The 23,187-nt window shown below is 36.1% G+C and overlaps 1 protein-coding gene and 1 long non-coding RNA gene across 4 annotated transcripts in view; both read right to left on the reverse strand.

Annotated features, from left to right (window-relative positions):
- The window catches only part of LOC121734973 (amyloid-beta-like protein), a 144,225-nt gene that overhangs the window by 30,085 nt on the left and 90,953 nt on the right, over nucleotides 1-23,187 (reverse strand). The gene's annotated exons all lie outside the window — the stretch shown is intronic.
- Nucleotides 386-22,978, reverse strand: LOC121734975. The gene is made up of 3 exons (XR_006036807.1): nucleotides 22,885-22,978; nucleotides 17,915-17,921; nucleotides 386-412 (listed from the first exon to the last, which is right to left on the reverse strand). It is a non-coding gene; the product is annotated as an uncharacterized LOC121734975 (long non-coding RNA).

Raw genomic sequence — 23,187 nt, forward strand, 5'->3', positions numbered from 1 at the left:
ATTACTCAAATTGCCTTTGAGCTTGCACCTGAGCTTTGCCGAGCTTTCACGCGGCTGAGCTTAACAGCAATTAACACTTAAATATTTGGTGTTCAAATTTAATTTATCCAATTTGAAGAGCTTTGGAAATGGTGGGGAAATTGTACTCGAAGGCTTCGAGAGATTTGGTGTGTTTTGCTGAAGTGCAGATGCTATTAATCCATACTGTAATGTGTCTTTTAACCCTTTAACGGCTTAACCGATTTGGGTAAAATTTAGCATGGATAGTGGATACATATTAAGTCCCAACAAATAACATAGAAAGAGACCAGGCGCAGGACTGACTTCGTTCTGACATGCCCATCCGTGCATGTATCATAATATTTGTGTCAGACAATTAGGTGATCTGCCTGCACTGCGACGTAACAACCTTCTTCTTAATTAAATGAAGAAGGATTTATTTGATTGATTAATTTATGTTCATTGTAATTAATATTTTAGAAAATCTTAAAGGATTTAGATTTTCTTAAATTTTAATCCTTTATAAGAATAATCTTCTTAAAATACACCTAAACAAGTAATATAAAATATGGTGTAAGTCCTCCAAAAGGAATTACTCGTGTTTAGGGCGGGAAAATGTAGTTTAGTTCAGGAAATTGGCAATCGCCGTTCGGACCTGTAATAAATACAGGCCCGGACTCCATGCAGATTGCACAACCGTGGAAATATATTGAAATTGAACTATTTTTATTGGCCAGTCTGTAAACAAAAAGGTAATGGGTCCAACAGCTATGGGGAAGTATGCGCTGTGGCCTGTGTTGTTTATTTTAAGTTATCACTTATGACTTTTTATTTTTATATAGGTTTGGACGGCAAAAATCATAGATAAACGTTTTAAGCACGTTTTTTCTTTCTTTTCTACTTGTTTTCAGACAGCACATGATCAAACTACGTGTAAAATTACTACTGTTTTAATTTAATACTTTTCAAGCTTCGCTATCATAAGGGATATTATTAAATGCACATCAGAATATTTTTTCAGCACACTACCTTAACTCCGCTAATTAACTGAATACATACCAGAAAAACTAATGCTGATCAAAAAAATCAATTGATTAACTGAACATGTCCTTCAAAAAAAACTTAAACATCATACAAAACGAGACGACCTTTATAACCGAATTCACGCCAAAAATATGGTTCATACATCGGATATATTATTTGTAAAACTAAAATTTTAATTGTTTATCAAAAATACTAACTTGCACTCTAAATTGGACAATCTTACAACGGAATTTCTAAAAACGATATCGAAAGGTGCACCACAATAAAATCAATTTCTATTATCAAAACAAGTCTACAAATTGACAAATCGAGCAGCTAAAATATTTTTAACCTAACTTTATTTTCTTTTTGTTTCTCTGTTTTACTGAAAAACATGTTGGGGCCTCCTCATCTAACGCCGCACTCACTCCTTTGCGCTCGCTCTTTACTCTTTAGCGACCACAGATATATCTTGATCTATTTCTGTGTTAGCGACAAAGATTTTTGGTAATTTAAATGATGAGATATGGTGAAAGATTTTATCATTCCAAAACTATATAATTCAAGGTTTCTTGATAAAAATTAAGAAAAATTATCAAAATTCACTACTGTATTGTAATTGTATGGGTTAATAAATTTATTAATGATTCTTAAATAATTATTAATAGCAATGTTGGCCCAATACGACTTGATTGGGTTAGGTTAGATGGCTAAGGTGGAAGCGTAGTGCAGCGTAGGTCCCGCCTTAGCCATCGAGGTTATTTTTTGTGAACCACCCAGAAGTAGGAGCCTCGCGTAGCGGGGCTCCGTCGACTCATAATTGAAGCCAGTTGTTTTTTTTCTTTTTTTTTCTTTAGTAGCTTGTCAACCCCTAGAGTGCAATTCCTAAGCCGGAGGCTTAATTATTTTGCAATATATCGGTAAGGAACCCTTTGTGCGCGAATCCGACTCGCTCTTTGCCGATTTTTTTTTATTTTTTTTATGAAATAAGGGGACAAACGAGCAAACGGGTCACCTGATGGAAAGCAACTTCCGTCGCCCATGGACACTCGCAGCATCAGAAGAGCTGCAGGTGCGTTGCTGACCTTTTAAGAGGGAATAGAGTAATAGGGGAGGGTAGGGATGGGAAGGGAATAGGGTAGGGGATTGGGCCTCCGGTAAACTCACTCACTCGGCGAAACACAACGCTAGCGCTGTTTCACGCTGGTTTTCTGTGAGAACGTGGTATTTCTCCGGTCGAGCCGGCCCATTCGTGCCGGGGCATGGCTCTCCCACGTATTGATTGTTTATTATTATTGTTTATAAACTGAGTTACCATTCACTATGTCAAAGTTTAGTCCATGGTAAATTAGCACTTGATAATTTTTATGTGTTCTTAATTATATGAACATAACAGATTAAATTGGGTTTTATTTAGAATAAATGATGTTCCTAAAAGTAATTTAGGTGATGGTTTTCCTTTAAAAAGTTGTAGTATGTTTGTTGAACTAAGGAATTGTTAGATATACTATTTTAATAATAGTTATTCGTTCAGTAAAACAGTTTCGCAAATAACTTTAAATAGTATGCTGAATTCGCATTTTTTTTTTATGAAATAAGGGGGCAAACGAGCAAACGGGTCACCTGATGGAAAGCAACTTCCGTCGCCCATGGACACTCGCAGCATCAGAAGAGCTGCAGGTGCGTTTCCGGCCTTTTAAGAGGGAATATGGTAATAGGGAGGGTAGGGATGGGAAGGGAATTGGAGAGGGTAGGGAAGGGAATAGGGTAGGGGATTGGGCCTCCGGTAAACTCACTCACTCGGCGAAACACAGCGTAAGCGCTGTTTCAGGCTGGTTTTCTGTGAGAACGTGGTATTTCTCCGGTCGAGCCGGCCCATTCGTGCCGAAGCATGGCTCTCTCAGGTCTAGCTGCACGAAGTCCAGCCAAACACAAAATTACTTTTCTTTGTTAATAAAACTTTTATTCCTACCTAATCACAAAGAAAAACCCTCATTGTATTTTCAAGAAAATTTTTTCTTAGCCACCTTAAAAATGAAAATTTCTGAGATATTTATTAAACTTGATTTTAATTTTTATGGACTTATTGTTGCTCGAGATGTTTCATGTTTTAATTACTTGAAGCATAGTGATTATGTTTTACAGCTTTTATTAAAAAATGAAGCCTGTTTTGGAGGTCCTTGACCTCGTTAATTAGATAATATGAAGTTGAACGAATATTAAGGGTATAAAAGTGGTATAAAATATCAATCTATACATGAATATATAACAAAGTTGCTTTTTCCCCTCATTTCATTTGCTCCCTTTAATCTTTAAAACTACGCAACGGATTTTGATGATTCTTTCAGTGTTAGACACCCCATTTATCGAGGAAGGCTATAGGCTATAATATTTTATCACGCTAAGCTAATAGGAGCGAAGAAATGGTGGAAAATGTGGAAAAAACCGGGAAAATTATTTGAAAGGGCTAATTTGAACGCGCTAATCTCAGGAACCACTGGTCCGATTTGAAAAATTATTTCAGTGTTAGATAGGTAGCCTATTTATTGAGGAAGGCTATATTTAATCACGCTAAGACTAATAGGAGAATGTGGAAAAAAACGGGGAAATTATTTGAAAGGGCTTATCTCACGAACTAAGGCTAGGCTAGGCTATATATTTTACACCCGTGCGACGCCGGGGCGGGTCGCTAGTAGTGAATATTTCAACACTTTTGTCGTAAGATTCGGTGATAAACTAACTGTGTTATTACTTATTTTATAAGTACTACTTACGATTTTATTGACTTAAAATATATAAGGTTTGTCCAGACTCATTTTCTCAAACACTTCTGATGCTATTTAGATGTTTTCAGTGTTAATCTAGGTCATTCTTCAAAAAGTATTGAGTAGTTTAAAATATTTTTCGACCATTACACCATTTTAAAAAGCAATCTAGGCCATTTTTCAACGCCCAAAATTAAAATGATTCGACGGGGCTAAAATGGTCACATTTAGCAATTCCTCTCAATCAATTCAGCAAATGAATTGTCAAAACTGTCAAACTGACAAATGTCAAATTAGTACGAATTACTAAATATAAATTGCAAGCAGATTTGTATTTTGCGATTATAAAAGAATGAATCATAATATGATTCATAATATGATTCTTCAAAGCGACCATTTTAGCCCCGCAGGTCAATCGTTTAAATATACACAATATCGATCCCGTGCAGTCTAAGCTATGCGTTATTCCTTATATTTCCTTAGTAGGTACCCCTCCATATAACTCAGTATATTTTCTTCAAAAGTTATCCGTAGATACCCCGTAAATACTGCAGTGATCTACCGAATTGCTGACGTTTCGCTTGTGGATCAGTGTCCTAACACGAACTAGCTGCATTGCGGATCACACGAAGACAGAATTGGCACGCCTCACGCGTATTCGCGAGTTCAAAGCTCTAATGTTTTTACTTTTATCTCAAAGCTTTGTGGGTAAATGGGTTAAAACTTGGGTTCTGGAGAAGTAGTTTTTGGGTATTCTGAAAGTTAGACTATGCTAGATGGTTGCGGAGAAATTTTCATACTAATAGACTATTTACTATAATGTTAGTAAATATGTATTTTGATGATGAGATGATGCCCGCATTGCAATTTTTTCGGGATAAAAAGTATCCTATGTCCTTTCCCGGGACTCAAAGTATCTCTGTACCAAATTTCAGCAAAATCAGTTGAGCGGTTTGGGCGTTAAGATACCTCCTCACACCCAAACCGCTGAACCGATTTTGCTGAAATTTGGTACAGAGATACTTCCTGTCTGTCTGTGGTAAAGGACAGACAGGCACACTTTCGCATTTATAATTTTAGTATAGATTATGCATACTTAATCTAGAATATAGATTATGCATAATATCTAGGTTCTAGATGACCCGGTGAACTTCGTATTACGTCCCTTCTGATATAAACCTTCCCAAAAAAACCAAATCGATTCAGCCGTTCTCGAGTTTCAGCGAGACTTACAAATTTTGTTTTTATTTACTTATATACTTAGATGTATATTATGCCAAGAAATCCTATAAGACCCTTTGATGGTAGAAATAAGTATGGAAATAAATAATAAATAAATAACAGATTCAATAATAACTGATTTGGGACCAAAAAGCAGATTATCCTCATGTTCATTTTGAAGATTGGTGTCATATTATTAGTTATTACCTCATAATATCTCTCAAACTAGGATGTTGGAGAATAAGTCATAGTGTCAGAGAAACATCAAAGACATTGGTCAGAATTATTACGTGAGGTGAAATCTGAAGTCGAGCTCATCTTATATTCAGCCGCCAACTCGCTGGGAATTTAATAAGAATGGAACTTGGAATATACTCTAGACTAGATAATGTGAATGTTAAACGCTGTAAGTGATAATAATTACTGGTCTATTCTCGTTCGCTTAAAGGGAATACTACGCAGAGGGCGCTACTAGCACTAACAGTAAATAATCCGACATAAATCCGACATGTTGCACAATGCGCACGTCATTTTATCACAAAAACGTCGTCAAACGTCGAAGAAAACTATTTGACTATCTATGTTGGTACTGCATTGTAGCGAAAAACATTGCTATCATAGCCTCTAAAACTTAGTTTTAAATCCTGTATATATCGACGGGTGCAAAGTAAAAAAAGTCATCTGCAATTTTGAGTTTTTCGTTTTTTTGTAGAAACTAGCTTAAAATATCATGTTCTACAACATACCAAAAACAAAAATTCAAATATCACCTTATTTTTGGTACTTTTGTCACGTAAAAGAAGACATCTACTCTTGTTTTGTGAAATTGCACGATGTAGATGCGGATAACTACCGCTGGTCGTCTATACGCGGGACGCGCGGGGGTCATGTTATGCGGCATAAGCTGCTATCTGCCATATAGCTTTTTCTACGTTGCGATTGTGATTTAGATGTCTCAATTTACTTTTGCAAATTAGTATTGTTTATTATGTTTATGAGTACCTATTTATGTTAATTCTTATTGTTAGCTATATTAATTGACTTCTAATTTGTTACTGTTATTTTTTACTGTTTTTTCATGTTCAGAAAGTCCAAAACGACTTTTTAAAGAAGTTGAAAGTTTCCAGAACATAAGTGATAAATTTATCGAGCAAAATACTGTGTTGTCCGATGAAATTATTGAACATCTTATAGAAAACCTTGATGTGTCACCGATGAAGACAAATGAATATAAGATAAGTCCCCATGATCTGAATACTCTAGGCCAGTCACACCAGTTCACTCTCAGTCTGAAATATAAAATGATTTTGAAAATTTGTCGATCTCAGCAAATTAACAAATACGCCAACACCCTCAGAATACAGTTCATCACTTCAAGTCCGCCGCGTCCATTATCAGTATTAGATCAAAATATTATATATTCTTTTTTATTAAACAGATACTTTGATCTCATATAATCTATGACCTGCTTGAGTTTATTAACTCAAACAGGCCATCGAGTATATTGTCCCTCTCAAACTTTAAATCTTCTATAGACAACACCATTGATGCTTCTTCGGCAGTGGAGGCATCAAGTGAATGTTCTACGCCTTCCTCGTTAAACGGTAGAAAAAGACGTCAGTTACATATTGATCTAAAGAAAAGGCGATTGAGAAATAAAGACACGTGTATTGATACGAGACGTAAATTACGACAAAATTTAGGTAAACAATTACATCAGTCCAGAAATGGTAAATTGCAACCTGCGTAACATCATATCCCAGCATTTGCAAGTTCTCGCGAAGTTTTTCTATTAACTTATCTTTGACCGGTTTTGGGATCTCTGTGATCACGAGAAGCAATTGAGAAATCGTTGAAATAAAATTTCATTTTGTGTTCTGAAGAATCGTATGCACCCCTCCGATGGTGTAAAACGTCCGGCGATGCTTATGATGTTATAATGAACCCATCATGCTTACAAGTGCCAAGTACAAAGACTTAATAAGCCTCTGCCTAAATTATAATAATTTACAACATAGTTCCTGTACTGATAATGATACTGAATAATTTTTAAATTAGTTTAAAATAATTAAAGTATTGACACAGAATTTCATTTTTGTTGTGAGAAAATACGATTTTTACGAAAGTAAATGAATGATTCCTAAGTATATCCATACTAATATTATAAATGGGAAAGTATGTTTATTTATTTATTTGTTTGTTTGTCCTTCCTTCACGCTCTAACGAAGAAACAAATCGTATTGTTTTTTGGCATAAACTTAATTGAAAGGATGAAAAGTAACATAGGCTACTTTTGGTCTTGGAAAAACATCATGTTTCTAAGGGAGCTTACGGGAATATTTGCAATTTACGCGATTTTCAAATTCCACGCGAGCGAAGCCGCGAGCAAAAGCTAGTATTTCATATTTTAACTTCCTTCTAAATCGTGTACCTTGCACCGAATCGACAACGTAGAAAAAGATATCTACGCAATTATGTTCTGAACTTGGGGTGTTTAAGATGTAAAACGTTTAACTACATATTTTAATAATATAACTTACTTTTAATAATAATTTTAATAATATAAAGTGTTACACTTTACGTAGTTACTGATAATCGTACTAGTAATCGGTAAAAATACTTCAATAAATATAATTTTTAATTCCCACGTAGAAACGACCAAGTGGTAGTTAACTCAGTTGTCATATTTTCAAGCGCAATGTAGATGCAGACAACTACAATATCTCGTAAATTAAACATAATTAGAAGAAATTAAATATACATGTGGATTCATTAATAAATAATGAAACAATGATGAAAATTTCAATAAATTTGATCGGAAATTGACAAAATGGGAGCATTTTTTCCTATTATGCGCTCTCCTGAAAAGTTGCTGTTTTGTAGATGACTCTTTTTACTTTGCACCCGTCGATATATAGTAATATGTAAGACAAGACCAATTATAATATTTGTAGTATGTAAGACAAGACCAATTATAATATTTAAGATGTCAACGTCTAAAGCTTCAAGCTTGTGAAAATAACAATATTTGCTTGTGATATCCATTTTTTGACAATTTCACTTCTTTTTTCTTCCACATTTTCCAAATAAAATAAGCACTTTGCGTGTAAAATTTAAAGTGCATCCACCAAAACATATTTTCATAACGAGCTGTCACCTGTCAATGGCATTCCAAATTTGAAAATCCAACATGGCGGGCGTACTCCGATTTACCGCGATTTCGCTGACAGTATTGGCGCTTCTTTGCAGCATGATTGATAGTGTAGGTTCAGATTCGGTTGTCAGAAAATAATGGCTTCGATTACGGTTTCGTTAAAACCGCCTCGTTTGGAAAATCATGCTGCCCCTTTTTAGCTCTTTCCATTTGTCTACAATCTACATTCTACAGTAAAAATTGTATTTTGTCAGAAATATTTTAATAGTTACTTTTACATACTCAAGTATCTCTCTTTCTTTACAATATGCCTTGGTAACCAAGATAACTGGAACTATGATTATGTTTAAATATTCTTCCTCCTTTCGTCTTTTCCTCTATCTCTGTCCCCCAAAACTTAGCCAACCGGTCACCAAAACCCACTTTAACCATCTTTAGTTCGATGTCTTTAACTAATTCTGACTGAATAAATCAGAGAAACACCTTGATTCAGTATTTAATGATATCCACTCAGTTTGATTCCCACTTAGTGAAGTAAATTGAATCTGTAACTAAATATGTATGAGCTCCCGTCTAAATCCCTTGGAGTGGAGTCTTTTATTTTATTTATTTCATTGATTTAGGTACAGAATTCATTGAAGCGTCTGTATTTAGTCTACAGGAACTGAGGTTTTATCTTAAAACTGTTCATTCGGAGCTATAATAACCACTAACACAACCTTTTTGTATACCCTGCGCCTGGAGACAAGTGTCAAGCGATTATCGTAAACGCCAATAAAATGTATGGGAATTGACATTAGTATTCGCTAGCGAAGCGATGACTTATGTCAAATCGTATGTAACATTTTGTTGGCGTTTACGATAATCGCTTGCCACTTATCTTGTAGGGCTGAGCGGATTCTGCAAGGATGTTTTAATTAAATTTTTCAACGTCTTATGGTGTGACCAGTCCCCTTACCGAATACTTAAGTTATTCTATTTATTCTGGATATTAAATTAATATTATGATAAATATAATTTCAGCTCAAATTGAGTGTAAACTTGATACGCTGGCTATGGCTAAGTATTGGCTCGCTCACTGCTAGCTAAGTTATCCACTCTAATTCGATTACCGTCAGTGTCGGTATCACTAACCTTATTATTGGCTTAAATATTTCCCAATTGTATTAAATCCTTAAGATATTTCATAAAAACCTGAATTATCTTTAGTTTACTCCATCGTTAAAACATTATTATGAATAGCTGTCTGTGCGACACGCAGAGACGAATAATAATAAATAATTAAATAAAGACTTTGACATAAGACATGGGAGAACCATGCTTCGGCACGAATGGGCCGGCTCGACCGGAGAAATATCACGTTCTCACAAAAACCGGCGTGAAGCAGTGCTTGTGCTGTGTTTCGCCGAATGAGTGAGTTTACCGGAGGCCCAATCCCCTACCCTCCCCTATTACCCTATTCCCTCTTAAAAGGCCGGCAACGCACACGCCGGCATCTTCTGATGCTGCGAGTGTCTATGGGCGACGGAAATTGCTTTCCATCAGGTGACCCGTTTGCTCGTTTGCCCCTTTATTTCATAAAAAAAACTCTCAAACTCTTCATGAAATTGAAGTTTAATCATCATTTATCTTTGAGTACGGCCGTTAAAGTAAAAAAATAAGTTTAACTTACAAACAGAGACGCTTAAGTCAGGTAAAGAACATCATGAAATTTAAATGGTCATTAATATAATGCCTTTATGAGACTCCATTAATGTGAAGGGTTGAGCTAATGTGATCGCTCCGTGCACCAGAAAATCAATCACAAATAGGAAATAGGTCGTTACTAATCTTAGTACATCATCTAGTGTTGTACTAGAACTACCAGATTACTAAATATAGTAAAATCTACTTGCAACAACAACTTTTTTCAAAGAATTTGTATCATTCCCGTTCTTTCGTCGGCCTTAAAATGTCTAAATAATATCACAAATTACCAAAATGTTATCCAAATCACAAAAAAGTTGCAGACAAAGAGGCACATTTTCTCACAAGTTACATAGAGTTATGGAACTCTATAACACTTTAACAAATACACTGAATGTCGAATATTATTAAAGAACGTCATATTAATGTTGTTATGTATCAGGCTTATTAGATTAATTATGGTCTGAGCTAACTCTAGCCTTAGCCAGGTGATGATAATATCGTCAATTAATCGCCTATGAGGCGCCTATGCATATTAGTGCGAGTGACCGCGCGAGTGCTCAATGAACATAGCCGCATAATGTGAAAATACAGTAGACCCCGCTAATCCGGCGCCCCTTATAATCCGACATGCCTATTACTGGTTAATTTAGGTATGTAATAAAGATTATTTAGCCCAATCTTTATTAAGGTACGTATTTTTTTTACATAAAATGAAAACGTAGAGGCATAGACTCACTCTTCCTGAAGATATTTATAAAAATAATAATTAGATAGGCTCTATGTATTTTGAAGGAGGAATCAGAGGGCTACGTTACCTCGATTTACTGTATCTGTCTCTATCACAATACACGTGCCGGCGCAGGGTGAAGCGTGATGGCAATAGTTTCTTCGTTTAAATTCTACTACACCCGCGTTCCCTCTTAATTGAAAATTATAAAAAAATATATGTCACGTCGATTTCTGTGACGATGGTCGATGTCGTTGAAACCAGCTACGCAGAAGTTTTTTATAGTGCCCAAGTGTGTACAAGAACAATCTTTCTTTATCTAGTTAAAATGTGTGTTCAATCGATCACATTTTCCAGTGAAAGAGGAGTTTGCAAAAATAAAACCTTAAGAAGGTTTTCTTTCAGATAGAATTATGTGAAGAACAAAGTTATGCTTCAATATAAAAATAATGAAATTTATTGTACGGAGGACTAGACCGTCTTACGGGAATATCGTCTTACAATAAGAAGACTTCTGCAAAGTGTTATCTAATAAATAGGATATTGACTTCAGTTTTCTCAGAAATTAATTTTTTTTAAGAAATAATTTCCAAGAATACTGAAGCTAGAAGACGTATACAGTAAGAAGAATAAAATATTCCTGACAAATTGAAACAAAAAATTGTAACAGGTTTAGTACTAAATACAGGATGCAATTAAACCTACCTGCCAATTTTTTTTTGGGGCTAAGCTATCATTAGGTGAGTCCATTAAACCAAAAACAATAGGGTGTTAATTTTTTTACAATAACTATTGATGGATAGTTAAAATAAAACTAAGGGTCTGATGAGTGCCGGATAGGCTATCCACCTTACCTTGACAGAAGAGTATGGAGCATCTGTCAAATAAGTTGTGGATAGCCTATCCGGAAGTGGTGATGTTTCACCTAGGGCCCTAAGTATTTCTATCGTACCCGCAACTCTGCCTTAAGCGATGAGTGGAGCACCATGGGGTTTTAGTGGGTAGACAGGAGTCCCACATACCCCGGCCGATATCCCCAATTTGCCGGGGATGCGTAAAGCATTTCCCCATGTTAAAAAAAGGGCCCTAAGTTCGTGTCAGAACATTTCCTTTTGTGACTCGATATAACTCGGTCTGTCGGTGTATCATGACTCACGAGTTTCATGACTAAACTCTGACTCAGTCGATCGATAGAGTCTAGAGTCTAGACTAATACAAATCGGATGCACATGCAACGTGACACCATAAATAAAATCCATGCAAAGTATAGAAGTTTAGTGAAACTATTGTAACGAAAATTAGCTTGCATTATTGTCGCATTATTTTAAATCTAAGATTTTTCTACAATAATAATTATTGTCACAGCATTATGTATGTAGTATGTTAGTTTATTAGATTAAATGAGGCATTTACTATTATTATACTTACTTAATAATATAGTACCTATTGTATAAGTATTATTATTAATTGTTAATTATTTGTTGCAATAATTATTTTCTTATCTACTATTATATTATTACTCTGATTATTGCGCTACAGTATAAACTCATTACATCAAACTTCACTAAAAAAAACAAAAAAAAGTTAGGATTTCAAAATTAAAAAATCGAACGTTCCATTGTGAAAATTGATTACATGGCGAGGTTATGAACTTTTCATGCGTGCTGGCGTCCAGCTGTCCGTTGTTTTTCACTTTTCCGACTCCTATTCAACCTTGTGATTGGTTTGTCGGATATGACTGTCATAGCTTTGTGTAACTGTTATTGATGCTGTTTCATTAGAATTGCTTTTGGATTTTTCGTGTCACAATGTTCGTTCCCGTACTCCTCCGAAACGGCTTGACCGATTCTCATGAAATTTTGTGAGCATATTGAGTAGGTCTGAGAATCAGCCAACATCTATTTTTCATACCCCTAAGTAAGAAGGGTTGTTCACATTATTAAAAATGTCAGGTAGTAAAATAATAATATTATGTATTCACTCATCACTGTGAAAGTAGCACCGCTCAATTTTTATTATTGATAAATTACTAATTATGTATGGGCAAGCTGTACACAAGCGTCATGATGCATTGTCCCAAACAAAAATTAAAAAAAAAAAATCTCTAAAAAAAACTAGGGGTAGTACGGAACCCTATATTGCGCGTGGCCCGACATGCACTTGGCCTGTTTATTTTTTACTTTTCTATGGGGAAACTTGTGAGTTGTGACGCTAGGGCCCTTGCGGCTTGCCCATACAAATCACAAAAAAAATTGGTCTTCAACGCTGCTACTTTCACAGTGAACAGTTTTGTTACATCCTGTATAAGTTACTGTATAAGCTGCAGATTTCTGTGGAAATGCAAGATCAAGTTAAATCATATCACAACTCACACATAGTTCATACGTCCCCAGACGGTCTCATTGTCTGACAAACTGCTGAAGTCCTGGACTAGTTCTATTATATTGTGGAATAGTTCCTGTCAGCTAAGATGTCATCTGGGATACAGCGTTATTCAGTGACTAGAGTCTAGATTTGTGACTCCAACAATACTTTCATCATACTAATATTATATAACTAGCGACCCGCCCCGGCGTCGCACGAGTATAAAATATTATATAGCCACTGAAAAAAATTATTAAAATCGATAGCCTATGATCCTTCACGTGGTCTACTTCTTATCTGTGCCAAATAACATAAAAAATAAAAATTGCTCCAGTAGTTCGCAAGATAAGCCCTTTCAAATAATTTCCCCCGTTTTTTCCACATTCTCTTGTCTTAGCGTGATAAAATATAGCCTATAGCCTTCCGCAATAAATGGGCTATCTGACATTGAAAGAATTTTTCAAATCTGAACAAACAAACAAACATATTAACTATTTTATTATGCCAATATTAATAGGAGCTAAGAAATAGAGAAAAGTGTGCAAAAAACGAGGGAAATTATTTGAAAGGGCTTATTTGAACGCGCTACTCTCAGGAACTACTGGCCCGATTTGAAAAATTCTTTCAGTGTTAGATAGGCCATTTATCGAAAAAGGTTATAGGCTATATTTTATCACGCTAAGACTAATAGAAGCGAATAAATAGAGGAAAATGTGGAAAAAACGGAGGAAATTATATGAAATTGCTTATTATCTTAAGAACTACTGGATCAATTTTTATGTTATTTGGCAAACATGAAGAATAGACCACGTGAAGGGACATAGGCTATTTTTTTGCGGTAAAATGTATGGTTGCGTGATATTCCTATTTCCTATTTTACGCGGGCGAAGCCGCGCGGAACATCAGCTAAATATAATAAAATCGTAGGAAGATCAATTATTCTGTACATTGAATATTTTTGTACAATAATACTTGGGACGTGGTCTACTTAACTATGCTAACGCGGACGAAGTCGCGGGCAACAGCTAGTTGTATAGATAAATGGAAAATGTTGACTCCATCTCCATCCATAGTCCATTCCATACTAATATTATAAATACGAAAGTGTGTCTGTCTGCCTGTTACTTTCACTATATTTATAATCACATAAGTACAAAAAACTGTTGTGATTTCAATGGGGATTGTCCATTTTTTTTAAATTTTGCTCATTACAAAAACATTTCGAGGAATAAGGTCAGTGATCGTTTTTCTGTATATAAAAGAAAAAAAAAACCCATTAGTTACTTATATTTTTGAACAAATATGTTTAACCTTAGTTTGACCTTCAATGGCGTTAAATTAGCAATAAATTCGACCAACATTACGTTTCGAACTTTTGGTAAGTTTCTGGTATCAGCTTTCACATAATGAGAACTTGCATTTGACGAACCAGCCATTATAAATAAATAAGATTGAAAGGAAATTTAAAACATTACAGAGGTCAATTAGCCGCCGATGATGACGTCAGAGCGAAACTTTAAAAATTTATTGAGAAAAAACTAGCCAATGAATTTCAAAATTATTTAATTTATATTCTTAAAATACCCTATTTTGTCGAAAAAAATATAAAAAGTACATGTGATTTTTTTTGGACAATGCCCATTGCATTAGTAATGAAATAAATAAGATAGACATCGCAATCTTTTAAGATAACTGTTATCTGACTTGCACGCTGGAATAGCCAGCATCGGAAAGGGTTCGAATGTTTCATACAATTGAATCTCCTTTTCTGGACTTTCTATGCTCGGCGAAACCCTATTAAGAGATTTCCTCTTAAGGATTTCCGTATTTCGATGTGACCTATTGTGACCTTTGAGAGCGAGGCCACGTTGCTGCGTTGTGAAGTCGCAGCATCAACGACATTTTTCATGCATACTTTATGCTATGCATGCTTTGCGTCATCGCTATGTTTTGATGTACAGATTGAATAAGGGATGAAACGATTAGATATGTCCACACTATGCAATTTCATCTTCAATTTTCGTCATTATCGTTTTATTCAACTTCCGTTGGCATATTCAATAATTGAATGCGTCAAAATCCAAGAAAAGTCGTTGGAATGAAAAGAGTCAAGCGTCGCGGGCATGCCTCACGTGCGATGTTGACTGCGCTATAACGCATGCCCTTGATGAACAAAAAAAGTGTGGACATAGGTATTCGGATTTTAGATAACTTTAGATTATGTCTCTATATAACACTACTAACACTTTACTGCACAGGTTCGTTTGTAGAGGGAATATATCATTTCAATATATACAAAATTCAATAGCATACGTAAAGAGAACATACAAACTATTAGTTAAAATAGTCGTTTCAAAATGCCTATTTTGTTTAAGCCTCCTTTAGCATTATTTAACAACTCTGTCTTTTACTTAGTAGTCACTAGTCAGTCTTGGCGATTTTAAGACGCCTCCGTGGTAAAGTGGTTCAGAGGATGACTGTTGACTCGGAGGTCTTCGGTTCGATTCCCGCGTTGGAAACATGTTATTTCCAAGTTTGTTTAGGATAATGCAGGCTGATCACCTGATTGTCTGACAAGTATGCGTCGGATGGGCATGTAAAAAGTCGGTCCTGCGCCTGACCTCTTGCCGGTCGTGTCGGTCTTCCGTCCCACTGGGTTATGAGAGTAAAAGGAATAGAGAGTGCTCTTGTGTACTGCGCACACACTTGGGCACTATAAAATTACTCCTGCGTAGCTGTTCTGATTTCAATGAAACCGGCCACCGTCACCGAAACCGGTGTGGGAGTTATTATTATTTGTATTGGCGATTTTCCACCTATGTAGGATACATAGGTGGAAAATAATTTTATGCATACTTCAATATGCATAAAATTGTTTCACGTTTTCTATTATTAACTCATACACAATGGTATCATATCGAAATTAATTATAAAATGGAAGTTTCGGCTCACGTACGGAATATTTTAATTCCGTATCCTCTCGCTATAAATTCAGTGGGTTTCAGTTTATTAACCGTATTTTACCCGTCTATATCACCTTTATGCAAAGTTAGATAAATAGGTTAAACTACATATCTACTTTTTAAATTACCTTTTCTCTGTCAAAGGCTTTCATGCTGTTTATTTAAAAGTATTAATGGTATTTAATCTACACTGTTTAGAAAAAAAAAATGTTTGTTTATAACGAATAGGCTTCTAAACCACTGGGCGTATTTTGATGTAATTTGTTACAGAATGTATGTAGATTGTAGAACCACGCGAAGTAATAGGATACTTTTTACTGTGGAAAAATGAAGGATTACCGCGGGATACTGTTTAATAAAAAAACAAATTTAGCTTAATTAGCTTAATCATTTAGTGACATGACTCTGACGTTAATTTTGTAGCGTCTAAAACAAGCTTAGCATTATATATCAGGCAATTTATTACCACAATAGATATAACTGTCTACTGTGTTATTACTGTCACAACTCTCACCATATGCTGCACTGTCACCAATAACATGTCAGGAATCTAACCCTTATTAACCTTCTAGGTTAGGGTTTTACCATTTTTATGTTTAATAAATCTCTTGTTACTATTATTAACGCAATAAGTCATTGGTCAGATAATAATTCCTAACTGTGGGTTTGTCGGTTTGCTACAGGTACTTACGTAAAAACTCGAATCTAAACGATGTAATGAAACAACATACAACGTTTATGTTGTTATTTAACCAATCAGCAACGCTATCGAAAAGATAACCTCACGTCAAAAAAATCCTCAGAAACTGCGGATGCGGATATTTCTGCTTAGCTTCATCATAGATTTGTTCTGAAGTTTAAAAATCATTTCGCGTGGAAGTTAACTACGCAGCTTGTTCTAAGGAAACTCTATGAAAGCAGGTGCCAATTAGCTCATTTCTGTGTGTTATACTTTAATAGTTCAAAGGCTATATATTAAACGACATTCATTAACTGTCGAAATAAATTCAAGTCGCGATAATTTTAAAATTGAATCTCGCGTGAATAAATTGAAGCGGAGGAATGAGAATCGTGTCGGAAAGCCGCATGAAATATACAAAACTACGACCTGTCCACCCCTGATTGATTGGACCCATCGCCAGCGATTGTAATGCATCCGATACACGTACTACGAAATACAGAAAAAAAGAAAACTGTCAAAAGGGAAAAAGTAGAAAAACGTAAAGGGTAACTTAAAAGATATCCTAAATTTTACCAAAGCCTATCATTTTAATAGCTTGTATATTATCCTTCCTTCTTAATTACTACGTCATAATAGTAAAAACAAGAGTTCTAACAGGATATTAAATTGGCAATAGTTTTAGGTTTTTAACAGATAAAATTGGTGCTATAAATGTTTAAAAGAAATAACGATGTACTTGTCGCAAAAATAATCTTTAAAAAATGATATTATGCACCTTTCAGTCATCTGGGACAATATTATAGCGTTTTATTAATTTAATTATTATTATTCATTAATTCAACATCCTGAAAATCGTATTCGTCTAACGATTCTAACCTGAGGTCTAACCGGTACTTAAATTAATAAAACAATCTGGGAATAAATTTATTTGACAGGTCCTAAACGCGCCGGTCGGCAGCTGACTGGTCGTAAATCTGTCCGTCACGTCACCGATTGTGACGTTGCCGTTTATGTAGGTAGTGGATGCTGTTTACGAAAAAATGGATAGTATGTAAGAGGCAATGTATAACATAAATTAAATTTCATAAACAATATTGCATTATCGCCATCATCAAAATTCCATTTGGTGGAGGAGGGTTATTAATTTTCGCTTTTTGGCTTTAAATCATTCTCAAACTAAAAAACCAAAATATATCATTTTCTTTGCAGTAAATGATTTTATGAATCGTTATAGCGTACAGTTTTTTATATTATCTAAGCATCGAAAAAATAAATCTACAGCCGAACATACAACCTCCTCGTTTTTTGGAAGTCGGTTAAAAATACAGAAATTCTCTTCCTTAGCTGCACTAGTTTTCGTTCAATTTAAGAACATACTAAAACATACAACTTTCGCACATTTTACGCTGAAATCTCCGTTAAAGTAAAGTCATTAAATCTTCAAAACCTTGTTTTATTTTCGATCAAATTCAACGTGAAAATTTTAATTTATCCGTCGGCTGACGAGTTTTTCAACGGGGATATTTCAATTTATTTTTACGGTTTACAAATAAACGATATTCCGTTTGCCACTGACACGTTTATTTACTTTTAATGTTATTGTATACTCCAAGCTCCATTTTAGGGTGCCGTGCGCCATTTTTTTGTGGGAGTGACAATCCGGCCTGATTAGACTCATATTAACCAACTTTTTGAATGATGTACGCGTTGCACTATAACAATTATGGTACAAATTGTTTGATTCATATGTAGTTGGCTAGTTTCTTATGTCAATGTAGTTGGCATACGATCATTTGGTCGGATCATGTCAATATCATGTAATTTAAAGGCTGGGTTTGACATAAAACGACCAAATTACATAGTTCCGCCATCTTATCATGAATCAACTTCTCTGATAGTAAGGCTGGTATAAATAGTCAGTACTTAATATGCGACCCGGTCTCAAGACGCGGTTCGGCTCTGTGATTGGTCCATCACAGAGCCTGAACCGTGTCTTGAGACCGAGATGCATCTTGAGTACTGACCATTTATACCAGCATAAGTACTATCAGAGAAGTTAATTCATATGCAGATGGCAGACCAATGTCTGTCTGGTGTGGTCTGCCTTTCTGCCTGTTTCTTTTTCCACCTCAAGAAATGTACAAGCTTCCGATTAAAAAACTTCAACCCAATGAAGTTGCAGCGGCAAAAGCCCTATCCATACTAATATTATAAATGCGAAAGTGTGTCTGTCTGTCTGTCTGTCTGTTACCTCTTCACGCTTAAACTGCTGAACCGATTTTGCTGAAATTTGGTATGGAGATAGTTTGAGTCCCGGGAAAGGACATAGGATACTTTTTATCCCGAAAAAATGTACGGTTCCGCCGCGATAAACGAATTTTAGCGCAACGGAGTTGCGGGCGTCATCTAGTATTTAAATAAAGATAAGAAAAAAAAAGTTGCAGCATTCTATTTATAAACTACCTACTTCTTGAAAATACTTGTGAAATGACTCTCAACTACGTACCTTAATACTTAACTAATAAAATGACCGGTCGATTCTCAACTATGAGTGGGGTGGTCGCCCTGTACGAGGGGCGGGGGTGGCTCACTCACCTGGAACAAATATATACTATTTATAGATCGTGTATGATACTAGTTCACTATGTGAGGACTGAGGATGTATGTTACATATAACTGGGGTAACACATTATCTGACTGCTACACTCAGAGACATCTAAACTTCAATTTAATGAAGAGTTTGACAGATAATGTGGTGTTGTGGGCTTATGTCAAAATTTTAAATTAATTATATTTACTTAAGTCTTAAGTAAAATATAATATTCGTCTCAGAATGCAGCAGTTAAAGTTGTATTAACACGTGGTAGAGCCATGCTTCGGCACGAATGGGCCGGCTCGACCGGTGAAATACCACGGGCTCACAGAAAACCGGCGTGAAACAGCGCTTGCGCTGTGTTTCGCCGAGTGAGTGAGTTTACCGGAGGCCCAATCCCCTACCCTATTCCCTTCCCTACCCTCCCCTATTCCCTTCCCTTCCCTACCCTCCCCTATTACCCTATTCCCTCTTAAAAGGCCGGCAATGCACTTGCAGCTCTTCTGATGCTGCGAGTGTCCATGGGCGACGGAAGTTGACCCGTTTGCTCGTTTGCCCCCTTATTTCATAAAAAAAAAAAGTTAAATGAAGATTTTGACTTAAGCTCCATATATTATCTGTCAAACTCTTCATTAAATTGAAGTTTAATCATCATTAAATTTCTCTGAGTGTGGTCGTGCGTCTATTGTACACGGGGTAACAAAACAAATTGAGATGTGTATTTGTTCCTTATAATATATGGTATGGAAGTATTAGCGATATTAATCATTGTATGGGAAAGTTCATGACGTCAGGGCATTTCTCATACAAACAGAAGTAAATCTTTCAGCCCTGTCACTTTAAAATTTAACTCTTTATTTAATGGACATGTATACACACCCTAAAGTATTATCACTTTGATTTTTCGCTGTGGTTAAAAACAATTACAGGACTAGTCATTCTGCAGTCGATAATCGAAATTGTTAACGAAGATTTAATATAACTTCTAAGGACTCCAAATATTCCAGAACTTTTTACAGGAGCTATATATAAACTTTGATATATAACGTAAATATAGTTCCAAAGTATACAGAAAGATATTATTTGATATTAAACAACCCAACTTTTTTAGTATTATGTTACGGCATGGCAATTATCCAAAACCATGACAAACCCAAAAGTTTCAAACGCTTGACAACATAAGCCGGTAGAGTTTCGACTTGCCCCTGATTACTTCCGGGGTAGGATAATTATTGCTGTTTTAATATTATACTAGCTATTTGACCGAGCTTTGCTCGGTATTCCATGAAAATGACATTTTCTAAAAATGATTCCTAGCTAGATCGGTTTATCGCCCCTGAAACCCCCTATATACTAAATTTCATAAAAATCGTTGGAGCCGATTTCGAGATTCCAATTATATATACAGGATGCAATTAAACCTTCCTGCCAAATTTTGATATGTTGATCCTTGTTAGGAATAAAAACACACGTATTTTTTCTTTTAAAATCACTCAGTACTAAAATGTTGAGAAATAGCTTCCGAAAGTTATCCTAAAAAATACTACAAATAATGGACACGACGCGTCGGCCGCGCGCGACTCCCCCCCGCGTAACCCACGCTCATTCACCGTGCCGCAAGTGACCGTTCTGCAACGATTTTAAATGGGATAAATTCATTGAAAAATAATAACACCCAATTTGTTTTTGGTTAAATGGACTCTCCTAATGATACCTACGTCCTGGAAAAAAATTGTCAGGAAATTTAATTGCACCTGTATAAGAATTGCTCGTTTAAAGATATAAGATTTGAGAATATTTGAGAAGAATTTGAGATTGTTTATATGAGAAAGAAAACAATCAACAGGGTGTAACAAAAAAGTCCCGTATACAGTGTGTTTGTGTAAAGTGTAAACACTGTTACACAAACACACTGTAGGCAAAGAATGATTTTTTTGCTTTTGTATAGACAAATCCATGACTCTAGGGCGCTTGCCTGTACAAATCGCAAAAAGAATGCTTTTTCAGCACTACTAATTTCACGGAAAAAAATTACACACTGCATTAGTATTTTTTTTTTCACGTTTTAGTTGCAATGAGTCAAGTCACCGTTATAACCGAGGGCTAGGATTTAGCGATTCATGTTCCAATTTTGTAGATTCTGGTAACGATACGAAAAGGGTGTGACGTACGCACCCCCATCGGTAAACCAGTAAAAACTGGTTCAAAGTGACTCAGTCACGCAATATGCTTTGAACACTTCGTAAAACTGTGCTGTCGATACTCTATTTGTCGTTGAATTGAATTTTAACGTGAAATTGCTGGGTTTTAGTTGACAGGGTCCCAATATTTTTCAAGCAATTATGTTGCTATCTTTATGTAGAACGGAGCTATCTAGAATTCCCATAGATACCCAGTGAAAGCTCGATTCTTCAAAATTCGGCCTCGTCAAAAAAAAGAGACCAAAACAAAATTTTCAAATAAGTACATCAAAAGTATTAAAAGCATGTGTCAGGAATATTTAAAGTGTACTGAATATGTCGTCTGTGAAAATGCGAGGCAAAAAATTTTTTTTTATGAAATAAGGGGGCAAACGAGCAAATGGGTCATGAAAGATGGAAAGCAACTTCCGTCGCCCATGGACACTCGCAGCATCAGAAGAGCTGCAGGTGCGTTGTCGACCTTTTAAGAGGGAATAGGGTAATAGGGGAGGGTAGGGATGGGAAGGGAAGGGAATAGGGGAGACTTCGAAGGGAATAGGGTAGGGGATTGGGCCTCCGGTGAACTCACTCACTCGGCGAAACACAGCGTAAGCGCTGTTTCAGGCTGGTTTTCTGTGAGAACGTGGTATTTCTCCGGTCGAGCCGGCCCATTCGTGCCGAAGCATGGCTCTCTCAAGTCTAGCTGCACGAAGTCCAGCCTTATTCCTATCATAAAGTAATAGCATAAATCATAATAGGAGTTAAAGGGTATTTGTAAATAGTGTGGCATTATTATCAGTAGGTTGAAGTTTAACTTCCTCCATATATTTCGTTGGAACAAGCTCGCTCGTATATTCTGTTTAACGCAGCACCATCATAAGCCTTTTAACGCATGATAGATGTGAAGTTCGGTTTTATAATTGACTTTAAGCGGCGAAACTGCTAATGTAATAAATTACTATGAAGTTTAATACATCACCCGACCGCGGCCATCTTTTATGAGAATCACACAGCAGATAATTATTTCACGTGACTGACGAAAATACAGCCTGAATGAAAAGAGCTGCGGAATTTATACATCCATACTAATATTATAAATGCGAAAGTATGTCTCTCTGTATGTCTGTTACCTCTTCACGCCAAATCCACTGAACCGATTTTGCTGAAATTTCGTATTCGTACGTCGGAGATCGTGTCCCGGCAAATATATTTCATTAGCCGCTAGGGGCCAGACCCGACACCGTAGTGCCGCCTGGTGGACAATTTGCAGACACTTTTCTAGCTATTATCTACCACTTGTCATTACAGGCGTAGCTTGGTCACTATAAAGCGTCTCCCAGACAGACGCGGCCTGCGGTGGCGGTAGCGGTGGCGGTCAGTTGAATGATGACTTGAGAGTTCTAGGGACGACACAGACACACGCGGCCACGCGGCCAAGTCATCCGACTGACCGCCACCGCCACCGTCACCGCCACCGCAGGCCGCGTCTGTCTGGGAGACGCTTTAAAATGGTTTCTTTCTACGGAAAAATCGACATACTAACAGATTTTATCGGCAAAATGGCGGATCTCCATTGTCTAACTGTCACTTTGTCTATTCTTCCGTAGAAAGAAATCGCTTCTATAGTACGGCTGTGGTGAAGCTATATTCTAGATTCTAGAGCTATCTTTCGTGTCAATTGTCGTGTCAAACAGCTATCATATGTCACGAACTTAAAAACCCTTCTACATTTTGCGCCACAGAGCACTACGGCACTATTGATCGTAGGTTCCATAGCAATTCATATTTTTTGTAAAGTTACGGCTATAGATAACAGACATAATAGA

Source organism: Aricia agestis, chromosome 16 (genome assembly GCF_905147365.1).
Source record: "Aricia agestis chromosome 16, ilAriAges1.1, whole genome shotgun sequence".
NCBI classification, from domain to species: Eukaryota; Metazoa; Arthropoda; class Insecta; order Lepidoptera; family Lycaenidae; genus Aricia; species Aricia agestis.